The sequence below is a fragment of the Delphinapterus leucas genome, chromosome 1, assembly GCF_059928025.1.
Source record: "Delphinapterus leucas isolate spDelLeu-1000000601 "Yukka" chromosome 1, BTC_Dleu_Yukka2, whole genome shotgun sequence".
Lineage (NCBI taxonomy): Eukaryota > Metazoa > Chordata > Mammalia > Artiodactyla > Monodontidae > Delphinapterus > Delphinapterus leucas.
The window spans coordinates 168,894,972-168,913,493 of NC_143129.1; positions in this window are offsets into that span (position 1 = coordinate 168,894,972).

Sequence of the window (18,522 nt, forward strand, 5' to 3'; positions counted from 1 at the left end):
CCCCCAGTACCCATCCTCCAGCAACAGCAGTTATGAACTCACGGCCAATCTTACTTCTACTGTACCCCCACCCCGACCCCGACGGATTATTTTAAAGTCAAGTCCAGAGATCATATCATTTTGCCCATAAACACTTTAGTATATGTCTCTAAAAGATAAGGATTCTCTTTTGCTAACCCAATGATAATACCATAGCAGATCTAAAAAAATAATAATGTTGCCAACCTGGGATCCCTGGACTCTTCAATCAACAGAAATTCATAAGAGACCAGATGAGAAATTCAGGCAAGACTTTACTGGGGCTTGTGCTGCAGCACGAGGGAGGAAAACAAGAAACAGGTACCCTTGCTTGCGCTCCAAGGAGGAGGGCTGGCTCTTTAAATGGGATGAGGGTAGGCGTGGATCAGTGGGTCGGGCTGGAGGGGTGACTTAGATGGTGTGCCCATCCCTTGGTGGTGCTGTGTGTGAGGATCATGCGTAGTACCCTGCTTTTGCTCCCAGCACCTCAGAAGTGGCAGTTGGTTTGTGGCCTTTTTGTATCTTATTGTTCATAATTGTCCCAACTGCTCATGTGTGCAGTTATTTTTAGCCCCTTATAGGTTCTTTGTCTTCTGTTGCTCAAGGAGACATTTGCCCAGGTGCAATTGAAAGCACTCCCATAGAGGGTCCCAGGTCCCAGCCTATCTCAATAGTAATTCCTTACTACCACCAGGTAGATACTTGGTCAATGTTTAAACTTCCCTGATTGTCTCATAGTACTTTTTTTACAACTGGTTTGTTCAAATCAGGATACAAACCAGGTCCACACATTGCATGCGGTTGATGTGTCTCTTAAGTCTCTCTTTAATGTTAGGCCTCTCTCCCTCCTCCACTTTTGCTTGTTCTTTGTCAGTGGAACCAGGTCATCTGTCCTATGAAATTCCCCCATTCTGGAGTATTTGTCTGATTGTTTCTTCGTGGTATCATTTAAGTTATTCTTCTGTCCCCCATATTTCCTATAAACTGGTAGTTAGATCTAGAGGTTTGATGACATTTAGATTTGATTTTTTTTGGCAAGATGACGTCTCATGTTGCCTTGTGTCCTTCCTGCTGCATTGTAGCGCAAGGCATGTAATTGTATGCTTGTCCCACCAGCTTAATCTTAACATACAGGTATACCTCAGAGATATCGCAGGTTCAGTTTCAGACCACCACGATAAAGCGAATATCAAAGAAAGCAAGTCACGGACTTCCCTGGTGGCGCAGTGGTTAAGGATCCACCTGCCAATGCAGGGGGCACGGGTTCGAGCCCTGGTCTGGGAAGATCTCACATGCCGTGGAGCAACTAAGCCCGTGCGCCACAACTACTGAGCCTGCACTCTACAGCCCTCAAGCCACAACTACTGAGTCTACACGCCGCAACTACTGAAGCCCACGTGCCTAGAGCCAGTGCTCCGCAACAAGAGAAGCCACCGCAATGAGAAGGCCGTGCACCGCAACGAAGAAAAGCCCCTGCTCGCCGCAACTAGAGAAAGCCCACGCGCAGCAGCGAAGACCCAACGCAGCCAAAAATAAATAAATAAATTTATTAAAAAGTAAATAAATAAAAAATAAATAAACCAAGTCACATGAATTTTTTGGTTTCCCAGTGCATGTAAAAGTTATGTTTACACTATATTGTAGTCTATTAAGTGTGCAATAGCATTATGTTTAAAAAATGTACATGCCTTAATTTAAAAATATTTTATTGCTAAAAAATGCTGACCATCATTTGAGCCTTCAGTGAGTTGTAATCTCTTTGCTGGAGGAGGATCTTGCCTCCATGATGATGGCTGCTGACTGATCAGGGTGGTGGGTGCTGAAGGCTTGGGTAGCTGTGGACATTTCTTTTTATTTATTTATTTATTGTTGGCTGTGTTGGGTCTTCGTTGCTGCATGCAGGCTTTCTCTAGTTGCGGCGAGTGGGGACTACTCTTCGTTGCCCTGAGCTGACTTATTGCAGTGGCCTCTCTTGTTGCGGAGCACGGGCTCTAGGCGCACGGGTTTCAGTAGTCGTGGCATGTGGGCTCAGTAGTTGTGGCACACGGGCTTAATTGCTCTGTGGCATGTGGGATCTTCCTGGACGAGGGCTCGAACCCGTGTCCCCTGCATTGACAGGCGGATTCTTAACCACTGCGCCACCAGGGAAGTCCCTGTGGCAATTTCTTAAAATAAGACAACAATAAACTTTGTCTCATCAATTGACTCTTCCTTTCACTTGAATACTTAGAGGCCATTGTAGGGTTATTAATTGGCCCGATTTCAATATTGTTGTGTCTCAGAGAATAGGGAGGCTAAAGGAGAGGGAAAGAGATGGGGAAACAGCTGGTCAGTGGAGCAGTCAGAACACACACAGCATTTATGGATTAAGTTCTCTGACTTACAGGGGCACGTTTTGTGCCACCCCAAAACAATTACAATAGTAACATCATCAAAGATCACTTATTATCACAGATCACTGTAACAAGTATAATGATAATGTAAATGTTTGAAATATTGTGAAAATTATCAAAATATGACACAGAGACACGAACTGACAAATGCTATTGGACAAATAGCACCAACAGACTTGCTTGATGCAGGGCTGCCAAACACCAATTTGTAAAAAACTCATCATCTACAAAGTTCAATAAAGTGAAGCACAAGAAAATGAGGTCTGCTTGTACTTCTCCAAGGAAGACATACAGATGGCCAAGAGGCACATGAAAAGATGCTCAACATCACTAAGTATTAGAGAAATGCAAATCAAAACCACAATGAGATATCGCCTCACACCTGTCAGAATGGCCATCATCAAAAAGTTTACAAACAGTAAATGCTGGAGAGGGTGTGGAGAGGAGAGAACCCTCCTGCACTGTTGGTGAGAATGTAAGTTGATACAGCCACTATGGAGAACAATATGGAGGTTCCTTAAAGAACTAAGAATAGAGCTACCATATGATTCAGCAATCCACTCCTGGGTATATATCCGGAGAAAACGGTGGTTCAAAAGGATACATGTACCCCCAATGTTCACTGCAGCACTGTTTACAATAGCCAAGACATGGAAGCAACCTAAAGTTTCATCAACAGAGGAATGGATAAAGATGTGGTACATATATACAATGGAATATTACTCAGCCATTAAAAAGAATGAAATAATGCCATTTGCAGCAACAGGAATGGACCTGGAGATTATCATACAAAGACAGATTATCATGTGATATCACTTATATGCAGAATCTAAAAAAATGATACAGATGAACTTATTTACAAAACAGAAACACTCACAGAGTTAGAGAACGAATTTATGGTTACTAGGGGGAAAGGGCGTGGGGAGAACTATAGATTGGGAGTTTGGGATTGACATGTACACACTACTACATTTAATATAGATAACAGACGAGAACCTATGGTAGAGCACAGGAAACTCAGCTCAACATTCTGTAATAACCTAAATGGGAAAAGAATTTGAAAAAGAATGGGAACTTGTATGGGTATAACTGAATCACTTTGCTGTAAAACTGTGACTAACACATCATTGTTAATCAACTATACTCCAATATAAAATAAAAATTTTCAAAACAGGAGGCCTGCCTGTACAAGTAAGAGTTAGCCAGAAGAAGGAGAAAATGGGGAAGAGGGTATTCCAGGAAGAAGAAACAACTCCTGCTAAGAGATGCTGGAACATCCCAGGGAGCTGTGTTGGGTGATATTGGGGCTTGGGGTCCTGAACTGGGGCAGCAAGCAGGAGCCAAGCCGTGCTCAGTGGTTTGAGCTGAGAGCTGTGGGGAGCCATGGAAGAGTCTTAACTAGGGGAGAGACGCAACCAAATTAGCATCTTAGAAAGACGCACTGGCTCTGTAGAAGATGGTTGTTCTAGGCGACCAGCAAGGAGGCTGAGACAGAGTAGTCCTAGAGAAAAGCAATGAGGGTCTACACGAGGGAGTGAGTAACTCGTAGTAGAGTGGAATTAATAGACTGTAGCAGGGGAGTTGTTGTGTTAATTTATGTTCTCCCTGTATCTTTTTTGAAAACCTGATCTAAGCAGGTAGTAAGGATCCCCTCCCTTGGGGGAGGCTGTGGCCAGGTAGAAGGCCACAACTTCTTGAAGACAGCCACCTCCAGATTTTGTCCTCTAGAAAGGGGAAGGGAAGAACCTATAAGAGAAGGGAGACTGGCCCAATCATTGAAGCAGAGGGAAGTTGCTGGGTTCCAAAAGTGTCAAGGTGTCCAGGAGGAAGCCGGTCTTCAGACATGAAGTCTGAGACATTCACTTGGGTTCAATATATATCCAAACTCTATTAGCTTCTAGGTCTTAGGGACACAGAGGTGAGAAAAACAAAGCCTCTGCTCTCATGGAGCTTACATTCAGCAAAAAAGAAGGACATTATACAAACTAATCAACAAGGCTCCCAGCCTGGCAAAGCCCTGGGGTCAGAGTCACAGCAGAACCTCTGGCCCCTCAGAACCATACAAGGCTAGTCGCTGACTATATCAGCAGGATCCATAGACAACTAAAGACTACAGCTCCAAGAAGACACACAGATGGCTAACAGGCACATGAAAAGATGCTCAACATCACTAATTATTAGATAAATGCAAATCTAAAGCTCAATGAGGTATCATCTCACACTGGTCAGAATGGTTATCAACAAAAAAGTCTACAAATAGGGACTTCCCTGGTGGCGCAGTGGTTAAGAATCCACATGCCAATGCAGGGGCACGGGTTCGAGCCCTGGTCTGGGAAGATCCCACATGCCGTGGAGCAACTAAGCTTGTGCACTACAACTACTGAGCCTGCGCCCTACAGCCCGCGAGCCACTACTACTGAGCCCTCGTGCCACAACTACTGAAGCCCGTGAGCCTAGAGCCCATGCTCTGCAACAAGAGAAGCTACCGCAATGAGAAGCCTGTGCACCACGAGGAAGAGTAGCCCCTGCTCGCTTTAACTAGAGAAAAGCCTGCATGCAGCAATGAAGACCCTATGCAATGAAGACAAAAATAAATAAATAAAAATAAAAAATAAAACTAAATGCTGGAAAGGATGTGGGGAAAAGGGAACCCTCCTACACTGTTGATAGGAATGTAAATTAGTGCAGCCACTATGGAAAACTGTGTGGACGTTTCTTAAAAAACTAAACTTAGAACTACAGTATGATCCAGCAATTCCACTCCTAGGTATATATCTGGAAAAAAACAAAAACTCTAATTTGGAAAGACACATGCACCCCAATGTTCATAGGAGCACTATTTACAATAGCCAAGACATGGAAGCAACCCAAGTGCCCATGAACAGACGACTGGCTTGAGAAGATGTGGTGTATATATGGACTATTACAATGGAATATTAGCCATAAAGAAGAATGAAATATTGCCATTTGCAGCAACATGGATAGGCCTAGAGAATATTATGCTTAGTGAAATAAGTCAGACAGAAAAAGACAAATACTATATGATATCACTTATATGTGGAATCTAAAAAACAATACAAATGAATCTATATGTAAAACAGAAACAGACGCATAGACAGAGAAAACACACTTATGGTTACCAAAGGGGGGAGGGGGGAGAGAGGGACAAATTAGGAGTATGGGATTAACAGATACAAACTACTATACATAAAATAGATAAGCAACAAGGATTTACTGTTTAGCATAGAGAATTATACCCGATATCTTATAATAACTTATAATGGAATATAATCTGCAAAAAAAAAATCAAATCACTATGTGGTACTTCTGAAACTAACACAATATTGTAAATCAACTATACTTCAATTAAAAAAAAAAAGACTAAAGCGCCATCTGTGCTCAGAACCTGGGTCACCCCAAGGAGGAGGAGGGCATCAAAATAACCACCAAGATGAATTTTCTGCCAGTGCAGAGAGAAGAGGGCTCAGGGACCAACTGCTTTTGATTTAATGAAAATAAGTCAGTGTGCTTTTCTTAGCTTATGGCCTGATTCATACCTGCTCGACAGTATCTAGGGCACATCGAGGTTAGCTTAGAAGGTAACCCGTGGGACCCGTAGGGAAGGAGGGCAGGCAAGGAGTCTAGGGCAGGCAGCTCCCTGAGGGCGGAGCAGGGAGCTGGCAATGACTAGGCTTGAAATTGGAACAAGGGGGAGACCTCTGAGAGAGCCTAGGTGCTCCTTGTAAACCCCTCTGAGGGGTGCTAGAGTCTTACTCAGCTTTTGGCTGGATGCAGGGACTTCTTTTAAATACCACAGCTTTTTGGTCACTGTCACCACCACTAACCCATAAGGTAACTTTTCACAAATAGAAAAAGGTACCCCGGGAATTCCCTGGCGGTCCAGTGGTTAGGACTCCGTGCTTCCACTGCAGGGGCCCCGGGTTTGATCCCTGGTCAGGGAACTGGGATCTCACAAGCTGCGTGGTGTGGCCAGAAAAGAAAGAAAGAAAAAGGTACCCCAGCAGGGCTCAGAGTGCAGCCAGGGAGTATTTCAGGCCTTACTCAGCCCTCTGCCAGGAGCCGGTTACCTAAATGATAATGGCTTCTCCCTGGGTTCAGCCTGGCCTGCTGGACCTGGGTTTGCTGGAAAAGGTAAATGAGGCAGAGAAATCCGAAGGGTTGGGACCATTCCTTCTTAAGTACAAAACAGCCGCTCTTCTTCAAATTGCCCCAAAGCACTTATTTGATTCTTGGCAACTGTCATCTCCAGAAAATACACATCACTCTTAGGAGAAAAACATGTGGTATGAAAGCTGATAAAAGCAAGCATTCTTCACGTTTTTGCTGTAGCCTTTTAGTTCTCTAACCTCAGTGATGCAGATAAAACAAATACCCAGGGAATGAGGGGGCCAGTCCTTCAGTGCCCAGGACCTTTGTCCATTCCTGGCCTCTGAGCTCCTGGGAAGCTGTGGTTGGCTTGAGGTCCAAGTCCACAGAGGGCTTAGTCCAAGAAGGTCAAGAACAGTGCCAGGTGCTGGCGATACAATGATGAACAAAACTAATTTATAGTTTTGTGAGACAAATAGGCTTCAGTAAGATTCATACAGATAAACCTAAAACTATAACTGTGATGGTGCCCAGTTTGGATTCCATTCCAAGGACCTTGAACATTATCCTATAGGTCATGGGGAACCACTGAAGATTTTGGAGCAGGGAAGTGAAAAGATCTTAAAATAATTAATTGAATTTTCCCTTTGCAGCTGCAGTGACTGATACAAAAGAATGAATATCTAACGAGGAAAGCTGAGGGGCCTCAAATTATACTATATAATTTGTGTCTTCTCTAAGCTGGGTTTTTCTGTAATGGTTGATCCTTAAAGGTCCCAGAGAGAAATTCTGAAGTTGGCCACAACTGACGAACTCACATGGCTGAATATGAACTGAAGAAGCCTGCTTCTGCTCTTGAGTTCCTGATCTATTTCTCATTGTGACCCAGCTTCAAAACTAGAGTCAGGGGGCTTCCCTGGTGGCGCAGTGGTTGAGAGTCCGCCTGCTGATGCAGGGAACACGGGTTCGTGCCCCGGTCCGGGAAGATCCCACATGCCGCAGAGCAGCTAGGCCCGTGAGCCATGGCCGCTGAGTCTGCACCTCCGGAGCCTGTGCTCTGCAGCGGGAGAGGCCACAACAGTGAGAGGCCTGCGTACCGCAAAAAAAAAAAAAACTAGAGTCAGTTCAGGGGAAGCATAGTTCTTGGCACTTAATAGGCACTAAATATATATTTGTTGAATAAATAAATAGTGGACTAAATAAGACTGATTGGATGAATAAAAAATTAATAAATTAAAGACATTTTAAACCTTCCCCTTTCCTATGACTTCTGTTTTATCTGTCCCTCTCTTTCTCACTCCCTCTGCCTTGATTCAGGCCCACATCATTACTACCTTGGTTGCTTCTCCAGCCTCCTAACAGATCACCCTGTCTCCAGTCTTGGGCAGTCCCTCAATCTGTCTGTCAGTACTCCCTCAATCTGCCAGCAAGATCATGTAATTGCTCTGCTTCAAAACCTTCGGTGGCTCCCCATGACTGTGGGGGAAAGTCCAAAGTTCATAAAAGGCATCCAGACCAGGCACTGTCACCCTTTTGTAGGTATCTCTGTTCTATCAGTCCTCCTGGGCATGTGTCCTCTTCCAGGGCACCCTTTTTTTTTTTTTTTTTAACCTTGTTGAGAATCTCTATTAGAATTGCATAGAATCTATAGGCCAATTCTTCTCAACCTGATATTTTTATGATATTGAATTTTTCTGCCCATGAACTTGGTTTATTTCTTTACGTATTTAGGTCTTCTTAAATGTCTTTTTTTAAATTGAAGTATAGTTGACTTACAATGTTGTATTCGTTTCACGTGTACAGCACAGTGATTCAGTTATACATATACATATACATATACATATATACATACATATATTCTTATTCAGATTTCTTCCCCTTATAGCTTATTACAAAATACTGAGTATAGTTCCCTGTGCTATACAGTAGGTCCTTGTTGATTATCTATTTTATATATAGAACTGTATATATGTTCATCGCAAACTCCTAATTTATCCCTTCCCTGCCTTTTCCCCTTTGGTAACTGTAAGTTTGTTTTCTATGTATGTGAGTCTGTTTGTGTTCTATAAATAAGTTCATTTGTATCTTTTTTTTTTAGATTCCATATATAAGGGGTATCATATGATACTTGTCTTTCTCTTTCTGACTTACTTCACTTAGTATGATAATCTCTAGGTCCATCCATGTTGCTGCAAATGGCATTATTTCATTCTATTCTATGTCTGAGTAATATTCCATTGTATATACTACCACGTCTTCTTTATCCATTCGTCTGTTGATGGACATTCAGGTTGCTTCCATGTCTTGGCTATTGTAAATAGTGCTGCAGTGAACCCCGGGCACTCTTTAAAATTGCAAATATGTTTGAGAAAAACAAGAATAAGCTCCTTTCACCTCTGTTTGTTTAATGTGACAACAGCATCAAAGTACTAAGCATTTGAAGGTAAAGAAGAGCTGACAAGGGTGAGGGGATGGACAAAAAGGAGGCACAGGAAAAAAAAACATCATGATTAAGAGTTGGGCTCAGGGGGCTTCCCTGGTGGCACAGTGGTTAAGAATCCGCCTGCCAATGCAGGGGACTCGGGTTCAAACCCTGGTCTGGGAGATCCCACACACCGCGGAGCAACTAAGCCCAAGCACCACAACTACTGAGCCTGTGCCCTAGAGCCCATGAGCCACAACTACTGAGCCCACGTGCTGCAACTACTGAAGCCCGTGTGCCTAGAACCTGTGCTCCACAGCAAGAGAAGCTACCACAATGAGACGCCCGCGCACCACAACGAAGAGTAGCCCTCAGCACAACCAAAGAAAGCCCGCGCGCAGCAAGGAAGACCTAATGCAGCCATAAATTAATTAATTAATTAATTATTTTTTTAAAAAGAGTTGGGCTCAGGAGTCACGTAGAGCTGCGTTCAATCTGGTTGGTCTTTTTGCTAGCTCTGTGACCTCAGGCTGATTACTGAGTCTCACATGGAATACCCAGGCACACCAGTGCATCACTAAAAGTTCACAGGAGCAAGGAGATATTCATCCATAGGTCAGCCAGGCAGGCTGGGCTTGGTGAAGCTGGAGACGCTAACAAAACACCTCTGAAGGGTGATTAACCATCTTGGTTTGAATGGGACTGGAGGGGTTTCCAGGACAAGAGACCTTTGGTTTTTTTGAGTGTGTGTCTTGTGTGTGTGTGTGTGTGTGTGTGTGTCTTTTTTTTTTTTTATTTATTTTTGGCTGCGTGGGGTCTGTCTTGCTGCACCGGGGCTTTCTCTAGTTGCAGCGAGCGGGGGTTACTCTGTGGCAGTGCACAGGCTTCTCAGGGTTACTCTGTTGCGGTGCACAGGCTTCTCATTGCGGTGGCTTCTCTTGTTGCAGAGCACGGGTTCTAGGTGCACGGGCTTCAGTAGTTGTGGCACGTGGGCTCAGTAGTTGTGGCTCATGGGCTCTGGAGCACAAGCTCAGTAGTAGTGGCGCACAGGCTTAGTTGCTCCGTGGCATGTGGGATCTTCCCAGACCAGGGCTCAAACCTGTGTCCCCTGCACCGGCAAGAGGATTCTTTTTCTTTTTTTTAATAGATTAATTTTATTTATTTATTTGTTTGTTTGTTTATTTTTTGGCTGCATTGGGTCTTCTGTTGCTGTGCGCGGGCTCTCTCTAGTTGCATCGAGCAGGGGTTACTCTTTGTTGCAGTGCGTGGGCTTCTCATTGCGGTGGCTTCTCTTGTTGCAGAGCACAGGCTCTAGGCGTGCAGGCTTCAGTAGTTATGGCACACGGGCTTCAGTAGTTGTGGCTCGCCGGCTCTAGAGCGCAGGCTCAGTAGTTGTGGCGTGCAGGCTTAGTTGCTCCACGGCATGTGGGATCTTCCCGGACCAGGGCTTGAACCTGTGTTCCCTGCATTGCAGGTGGATTCTTAACCACTGCGCCACCAGGGAAGCCCCAGCAGGCAGATTCTTAACCACTGGGCCACCAGCGAAGTCCCGACCTTTAGTTTTAAAAATGGAAAAGTCCTGGGCAAATTGGGATGAGTGCCCCTTTAGCCCCTGCACCTCTGGCCCCTGCCAGCCTCATGTGTTTAGTCCAGTGTGCCACACAAGCACTATTTTCTACATGCACATATAACATTAAAAAAGTTGGGAAGCTCAGTTTCCTCATCTGTAAAATGGGGATGATGATAGTGCTTACCTCGTTTGGTTGTTGTGAAGATGAAGTGAATAAAGCAGGACATTAGATCCTGCCCTCCCAATCCAGAGACACACCCAGATCCTATGTCTTTGCCAATCTAATGCCCTTTCCTCCAAGACATTAAAAAAACTATCCACAATTTATCTGTCAGCTTAACAAATGGAAGGTATAGCAACATGCTATGTTAAATTGGAAAAATACATGTAAACTCCTAACCTTAAAAGATAAATGTTTCCCTTCCTGAGTGACTACTAAGAGGGCTCTAACAGCAGCGGTCCCCTGTACCGTTCTCCATTCAAAGGAGGAGCACTGAGGCCGTGTCTAGGGAAAGAAAAAGTTTAGGCTGGATGGGGTGGGATGAGCTCCTGCTGCCAAAAAGCCAGAAGGCTTTAAGGAACATGAGGTTCCTTAGCGCTGATAGGTCCAAGGATCCAACCCATCGCTGGCCAAGATGTGACAACTGCAGCATTAATAATAATATGATAACGATTTTCTTATTGTTATTGTCACAATTTTTGGAAGAAGCTGCATCTGTGAAAGGCCATGAGTTCAGGATAACAGTCCACATAGAAAAAGAACACGAAAAGGTAGTTGAAACACACAAGACTGTGACTAGTACAGGATATGTTTAACTTGTTTATTTTCATAAGTATACACACATGGACACTTTGCTTCTTTTATTAATTAGATGCCTATTTATAAAGTATACATATGTACAGTTCCCACTTGCATAAAGAAGAAATTCACGGACCTGTGAGAAGTCAAATAGTCCCAGACAATGGGAATTGTGTGCAGAACAAGATGGGCTGACACGCTGGACTGCTCACACACAATAACCAAAAAGAAGGGGCTCCAAGAGCTAATTAGCCAACCATCCTAGAGTCCTGCTAACACCAAAGACTACTCCTCCTCTTCTAGGAAGTGAAGCCTTCAGGTGGCCCTATGAATATAACAAAATAGTATATCAATAAGAATACATGAATTTTCAAACTTGCAAAAGTCCCCATCAATGTATCAAACAGGACATCAGGGGACTTCCCTGGTGGCACAGTGGTTAAGAATCCGCCTGCCAATGCAGGGGACATGGATTCGAGCCCTGGTCCGGGAATGATCCCACATGCCACAGAGCAAATAAGCCCGCGAGCCACAACTACTGAGCCTGCATGCCACAGCTACTGAAGCCTGAGCGCCTAGAGCCTGTGCTCTGCAACTAGAGAAGCCACCGCAATGAGAAGCCCACGAACCACAAAGAAGAGTAGCCACTGCTCTCCACAACTAGAGAAAGCCTGCACCCAGCAACGAAGACCCAATGCAGCCAAAAATAAATAAATAAATAAATAAACTAATTAAAAGAAAATAACAGGACAGCAGTTTATATAATGCTGCCCAAGTGAGACTGAAAGCCCATGATTTTGAGAAAAGACATTAGGTTGCAAACAATGAAAACCTAAGAGAAAGGTATGACTATAAAAGTCTAACAGGTATTACAAAAAGGAAGCTCAGCCTAGTCGTCTGTGGCCTGGTGACAGTCCCCTTGGACCACACAAGCAAGTCATGAGACCTGACTAAGAATAAATTGATTGAAGACCCAGATCCAATAACCTCAACTGGATTAAGATGACATATCTTTTTCTTTTCAGTCTGATTGAATGTTTGAAAGCCAAGGATAATACTACAGAAACCATAGGATGATAAAATAAATAAAGCAATGATCCAAGGAAGCAGGAGAAAGGAGGCACCAGATTTTGTTGGGCCTGAGGCTTAAACAATTTGTGTAGCCCTATTTAAGGAAAAGAATGCAAAGTAAGATATTAAAGAGGTATCTAAACAAAAGAAGGGCTTTGGAAGAGGCTGTGCAAGCAAAGAGCCCTGGAAACTTCAACTTCATTAACTTCACAATTATCATTTTTGTATTTTGTCTGCTCTTTAAGATATTTGAAGTATTCATAAGAATCAGCCAGCCATACTAGCACTTTAATTGCCGTTTAAAAATTTAAGGATGGGCTTCCCGGGTGGCGCAGTGGTTGGGAGTCCGCCTGCCGATGCAGGGGGCGCGGGTTCGTGCCCCGGTCCGGGAGGATCCCACGTGCCACGGAGCGGCTGGGCCCGTGGGCCATGGCCGCTGAGCCTGCGCGTCCGGGGCCTGTGCTCCGCAGTGGGAGAGGCCACAGCAGTGAGAGGCCCGCGTACCGAAAAAAAAAATTTAAGGATATTTAAGTTTGTAAACAATGTTTAAATACCCAAAAGATTGATTTCAAGGATTATTACCTATAAGAGTTAAAAAGTTGAGCATTAAACAAATAGTGTTCTGCACCACTTCTAAAAACCTCTTTGATATTAAAAGAATTCTATCAGTATTATCCAATTCATAATGATTATTACTGGTGGAAATAAGCAGTACAATATAAAACTGAAAATAGCTACTCCATCCAGTAAAATTGTCTTAGGAAAAAAAAAAGGAGAATCACATCTTGTGAACATTGAAAACTACCAGAAATCCCCTGAATCAAACTGTACTTGATAGAAATGAGCACCCATGAAACTATAATGGCAGATGTGAAAAACCAGTAAAATTTGGTATGAATCAAATTTGAATGATGAATTTAACACTCATTGTAAAGTTTGCCCAGGGAAGAATGGATTCACAATAATTTCTGCAAAATTGAAAATGGAAAAATTAGAAATGGCTAAATCTCACTATACAAAAAATTGAACAGGAAATTAAGTCTAAATGAAAATTCATCAATGTTGAGAACATTCTGATTAAAATATGTGTATTTATAATGTGGAGGCAAAATGAACTTGGAGGTTTAAATGGCAGGTCAAAAACTTTGGGAGATAATGCATATGAAGAATTTAGCAGAGATAATGCACGTTTCTGGCCTGTGGCATATACTCAATAAATACCAGGGTGGATTTTAAAAAAATTTTAATTGTGTTAAAATACAAACGACATAAAATTTACCTTTTTACCATTTTCAAGTACAGTTCTGTGGCATTAGCTACATTCCTGTTGTGCAACCATCACCACTATCTATCGCCCAAACTTTTCTTTTTTAATTAATTAATTAATTTATTTATTTTTGGCTGCGTTGGGTCTTCGTTGCTGCGTGTGGGCTTTTTGGCGAGCGGGGGCTACTCTTCCTTGCGGTGCGCGTTCTTTTCATTGCGGTGGCTTCTTCTGTTGCGGAGCATGGGCTCTAGGTCCACGGGCTTCAGTAGTTGTGGTTCACAGGCTCTAGAGCGCAGGCTCAGTAGTTGTGGTGCACAGGCTTAGTTGCTCTGCAGCATGTGGGATCTTCCTAGACCGGGGCTCGAACCCGTGTCCCCTGCGTTGGCAGGCAGATTCTTAACCACTCTGCTACCAGGGAAGTAGGGAAACTTTTAATCTTCCCGAGTGGAAACCATACCCATTAAATGATAACTCCCCATTCTTCCTTTTCTCCAGCCCCTGGTAGCCACTATTCTATTTCCTGTCCCTATGAATTTGACTATTCTATATACCTCATATAAGTGGAATCATACAATATTTGTCCTTTGTGACTGGCTTATTTCACTTAGAATAATGTCTTCAAGGTTCACCCATATTTTAGCATGTATCAGAATTTCTTTCCTTTTTAAAAAGCTGAATAATATTCCATTGTACGTCCCATACGTTTTGTTTATTTATTCATCTGTCAATAGATACTTGGTTTGCTTCCACCTTTTGGCTTTTGTGAATAACGCTGCTATGAACATGGGTGTCCAAGTAACTGAGTCCCTGCTTTCAGTTCTTTGGTGTATATACCCAGAAATGGAACCGCTGGATCATATGATGATTCTATTTTCAATTTTTTGAGGAACTGCCATACCGTATTTCATAGTGGCTGCACTATTTTGCATTCCCACTAACAGTGCACAAAGTTTCCAATTTCTCCATGTCCTCACCAACACTTGTTTTCTATTTTTAAAATAGTAGCCATCCTAATGGATGTGTCACCAGATTGCTTTTAAAGGGTGATTTCTCCTTTTCTCAGTCTTGCTGTGGGTTTCCCTGATAGCAGTCTACCTGGAGAGGGAAACGGAAGACTTCTCAGAAATCCCTTCTATGTGACAGGAAGACTTCAACTTGATAAAACTAAACCTTGAGAGAATTCACTGCCCCTCCCCAAACAAAAGGTAAATACTAATCATTTTAGCGCTAATTGAAAACTGAGCCCTCTGCTCAATTTATCAGATCATCAAGCTCTTGAAAAGATTTGCAAAAACCTTAGTTTGACGTTTTGCATTGTTATATTTTAAGATATTCATATTTCATTTTATTTATTTTTAAAAGTATGATCCTCTCAGCTGAATTTATAACTAGTTGAACCACAAATGAGGCTGACTACTCCAAGTGAACCCACATCTTAAATTTCCCAATTACTCTTAATTGCTAACATTTAATCCTACACATCATAAATATGCTCTTACTTGTCAGACTATGAAAGTTTCAATCACCTTAGGCTTAATATAATAATGTTATCTTGATATGACTTTTCTTCTTGGCTGTATCTTGTTTATTTCTCAGCAATGATTTGGACGCTAACAGAATTTACATAGGAAAGAAACGGCACACAAGCAACATCTGGCCCACAGATACCTTTTCTTTGGCCTACATAGAATTTTTTATTTTTTGTTTGTTTGTTTGTTTGTTTGGCTGCCTTGTTTCTTTGTTGCTGCACATGGGCTTCCTCTAGTTGCAGCAAGCGGGGCTACTCTTCATTGTGGTGCTCGGGCTTCTCATTGCAGTGGCTTCTCTTGTTGTGGAGCACGGGCTCTAGGTGCACGGGCTTCAGTAGCTGTGGCACACGGCCTCAGTAGTTGTGGCGCACAGGCTTAGTTGCTCCGTAGCATGTGGGATCTTCCTGGACCAGGGCTCGAACCCATGTCCCCTGCATTGGCAGGCAGATTCTTAACCACTGCGCCACCAGGGAAGTCCCTTTTAATTTTTAAATTTACTTATAAACAAAATTCTGAAATTTTTACATAAAAATGCAGGCTTCTGGTACCTGCTAAAAAAACTTAAGATGACCTGGCAACACTGACCCCATATTCTTTATGTCAGTTGCTATTTACCATTATGCTTGTGTGGTTGCTTTTCTTACTGTGGAGAAAAAAGTTTTAAAAATTCCCCTCCATTATCCAATCCACTATATTTACAGTTTTCCTGACTGACCCCAGTCAAAAATAAACAAATGGGACCTAATGAAACTTAAAAGCTTTTGCAAAGCAAAGGAAACTACAAACAAGATGAAAAGACAACCCTCAGAATGGGAGAAAATATTTGCAAACGAAAGATTAATCTCAAAAATATATAAACAGCTCATGCAGCTCAATATTAAAAAAACAAACAACCCAATCCAAAAATGGGCAGAAGACCTAAATAGACATTTCTCCAAAGAAGATATACAGATGGCCAAGAAGAACATGCAAAGCTGCTCAACATCACTAATTATTAGAGAAATGCAAATCAAAACCACAATGAGGTATCACCTCACACCAGTTAGAATGGGCATCATCAGAAAATCTACAAACAACAAATGCTGGAGAGGGTGTGGAGAAAAGGGAACCCTCTTGCACTGTTGGTGGGAATGTAAATGGATACAGCCACTATGGAGAACAGTACAGAGGTTCCTTCAAAAACTAAAAATAGAATTACCATATGACCCAGCAATCCCACTACTGGGCATATACCCAGAGAAAACCATAATTCAAAAAGACACATGCACCCTAGTGTTCAGTGCAGCACTATTTACAATAGCCGGGTCATGGAAGCAACCTAAATGCCCATATATAGACGAATGGATAAAGAAGATGTGGTACATATATACAATGGAATATTACTCAGCCATAAAAAAGGAACGAAATTGGGTCATGTGTAGAGATGTGATGGATCTAGAGACTGTCATACAGAGTGAAGTAAGTCAGAAAGAGAAAAACAAATATCATATATTAACGTGTATATGTGGAACCTAGAAAAATGGTACAGATGAACCAGTTTGCAGGGCAGAAATTGAGACACAGATGTAGAGAACAAACGTATGGGCACCAAGGGGGGAAAGCGGTGAGGGGGGTGGTGGTGGTGGTGGGATGAATTGGGCGATTGGGATTGACATGTATACACTAATATGTATAAAATGGATAACTAACAAGAACCTGCTGTATAAAAAAATAAAATTTAAAAAAACAACAACTTACAAGGAAAAAGAACATATATATATGTGTATATATATATATATATATATATATATCTGAATCACTTTGCTGTACACCAGAAACTAACACAATGTGAGTCAACTATACTTCAATTAAAAAAAAATTCCCCTCTATTATTCAATCCACTATATTTACAGTTTTCCTGCCTGAGCCCAGTTGTCATGTGAGTTTGTGCCCCAGGTCTAGGATGTTCAAGAAGGTATACTAACTACACTGGTTGATAGAATCAGCCTTCCTGGGCTTCAGTATAGACGCCCACAACTTAGCTTCAGTTTTCTCATCTGTAAAGTGGGGACAACAGCAGTATTTACCTACCTCACAGGACTGAGTTAATTAATGTAAAATATTTAAGACAGTGCCTGCGGGACTGCCCTGGTGGCGCAGTGGTTAAGAATCCGCCTACCAATTCAGGGAACACGGGTTCCATCCCTGGTCCGGGAAGGTCCTGGATGTCGTGGAGCTACTGAGCCTGCGCGCCTAGAGCCCATGCTCCGCAGCAAGAGAAGCCACCGCAGCGAGAAGCCCGAGCACCACAACGAATAGTAGCCCCTGCTCGCCGCAACTAGAGAAAGCCCGTGCAGCAGCAACAAAGACCCAACGTAGCCAAAAAAACAAAAACAAACAAAAAAAAACAGTGCCTGCAGTTTTAGCAAAGGAAATACAATGGCCCAAAAGCCCGGGACCATGTCTATCTTATTTACCATTGAATTCTAGTGGCCAGCACTGAGCTGGGAACAAAAGAGACATCAATAAATTTTTTTTTTTCTTTTTTTTTGCAGTACGCGGGCCTCTCACCGTTGCGGTCTCTACCGTTGTGGGCGCAGCACAGGCTCCGGACGTGCAGGCTCAGCGGCCATGGCCCACAGGCCCAGCCGCTCCGCGGCATGTGGGACCGGGGCACGAACCCATGTCCCCGGCATCGGCAGGCGGACTCTCAAACACTGCGCCACCAGGGAAGCCCAATAAATATTTTTTAATAAATTAATTGGGGGAGGGAGGAGGAGTCCTAACAGTATAGTAGTATTTAGAGCAAAGAACTGACAGACGTGTTCCACTCTCTATAGTAGGGACACAACTGTGTTATATGAAGAATACTTGAAGCAACCGAGAATGCGAAACTGGATTAGAGCGGGGTGAGGAACAGGTTGAGGGGATGTCATTCTCAGATCTTCTGCCATTCTGGGAAAGACAGTGTAGGTTTCTCATAGCCTCACTGGGGAAAATCAGGACGAGAAGGTGGCAATAAAAGAACTGAACTTGGCTTTTTAAGGAAAAGAACATGCAACTCCACGAGGTGCCGTGAAGCCAGTACTGTGACTTCCCCGGGTGCGCAAATGCTGCGTGATCGCCAGGCCCAGATGCGGAAGCAGGAATTCTACTACAACCCTTTAGATTAAGGCGTCGCTTGGGAAGAATTTGGCGGGAACAGGAGGAGCCGTACAAAGGAAGTGATGTAAGGTGTCACGGGGGGTGGGATTACACGGCCTGAGGTGCGGACATATCGTCTTGATTGGTTATTTTTTTGAGACACCGTCCTATCACAACGTCCCTCAGCCTTACTTCCGCTTGCGCAGCCTGTTTTGCCGTTAGT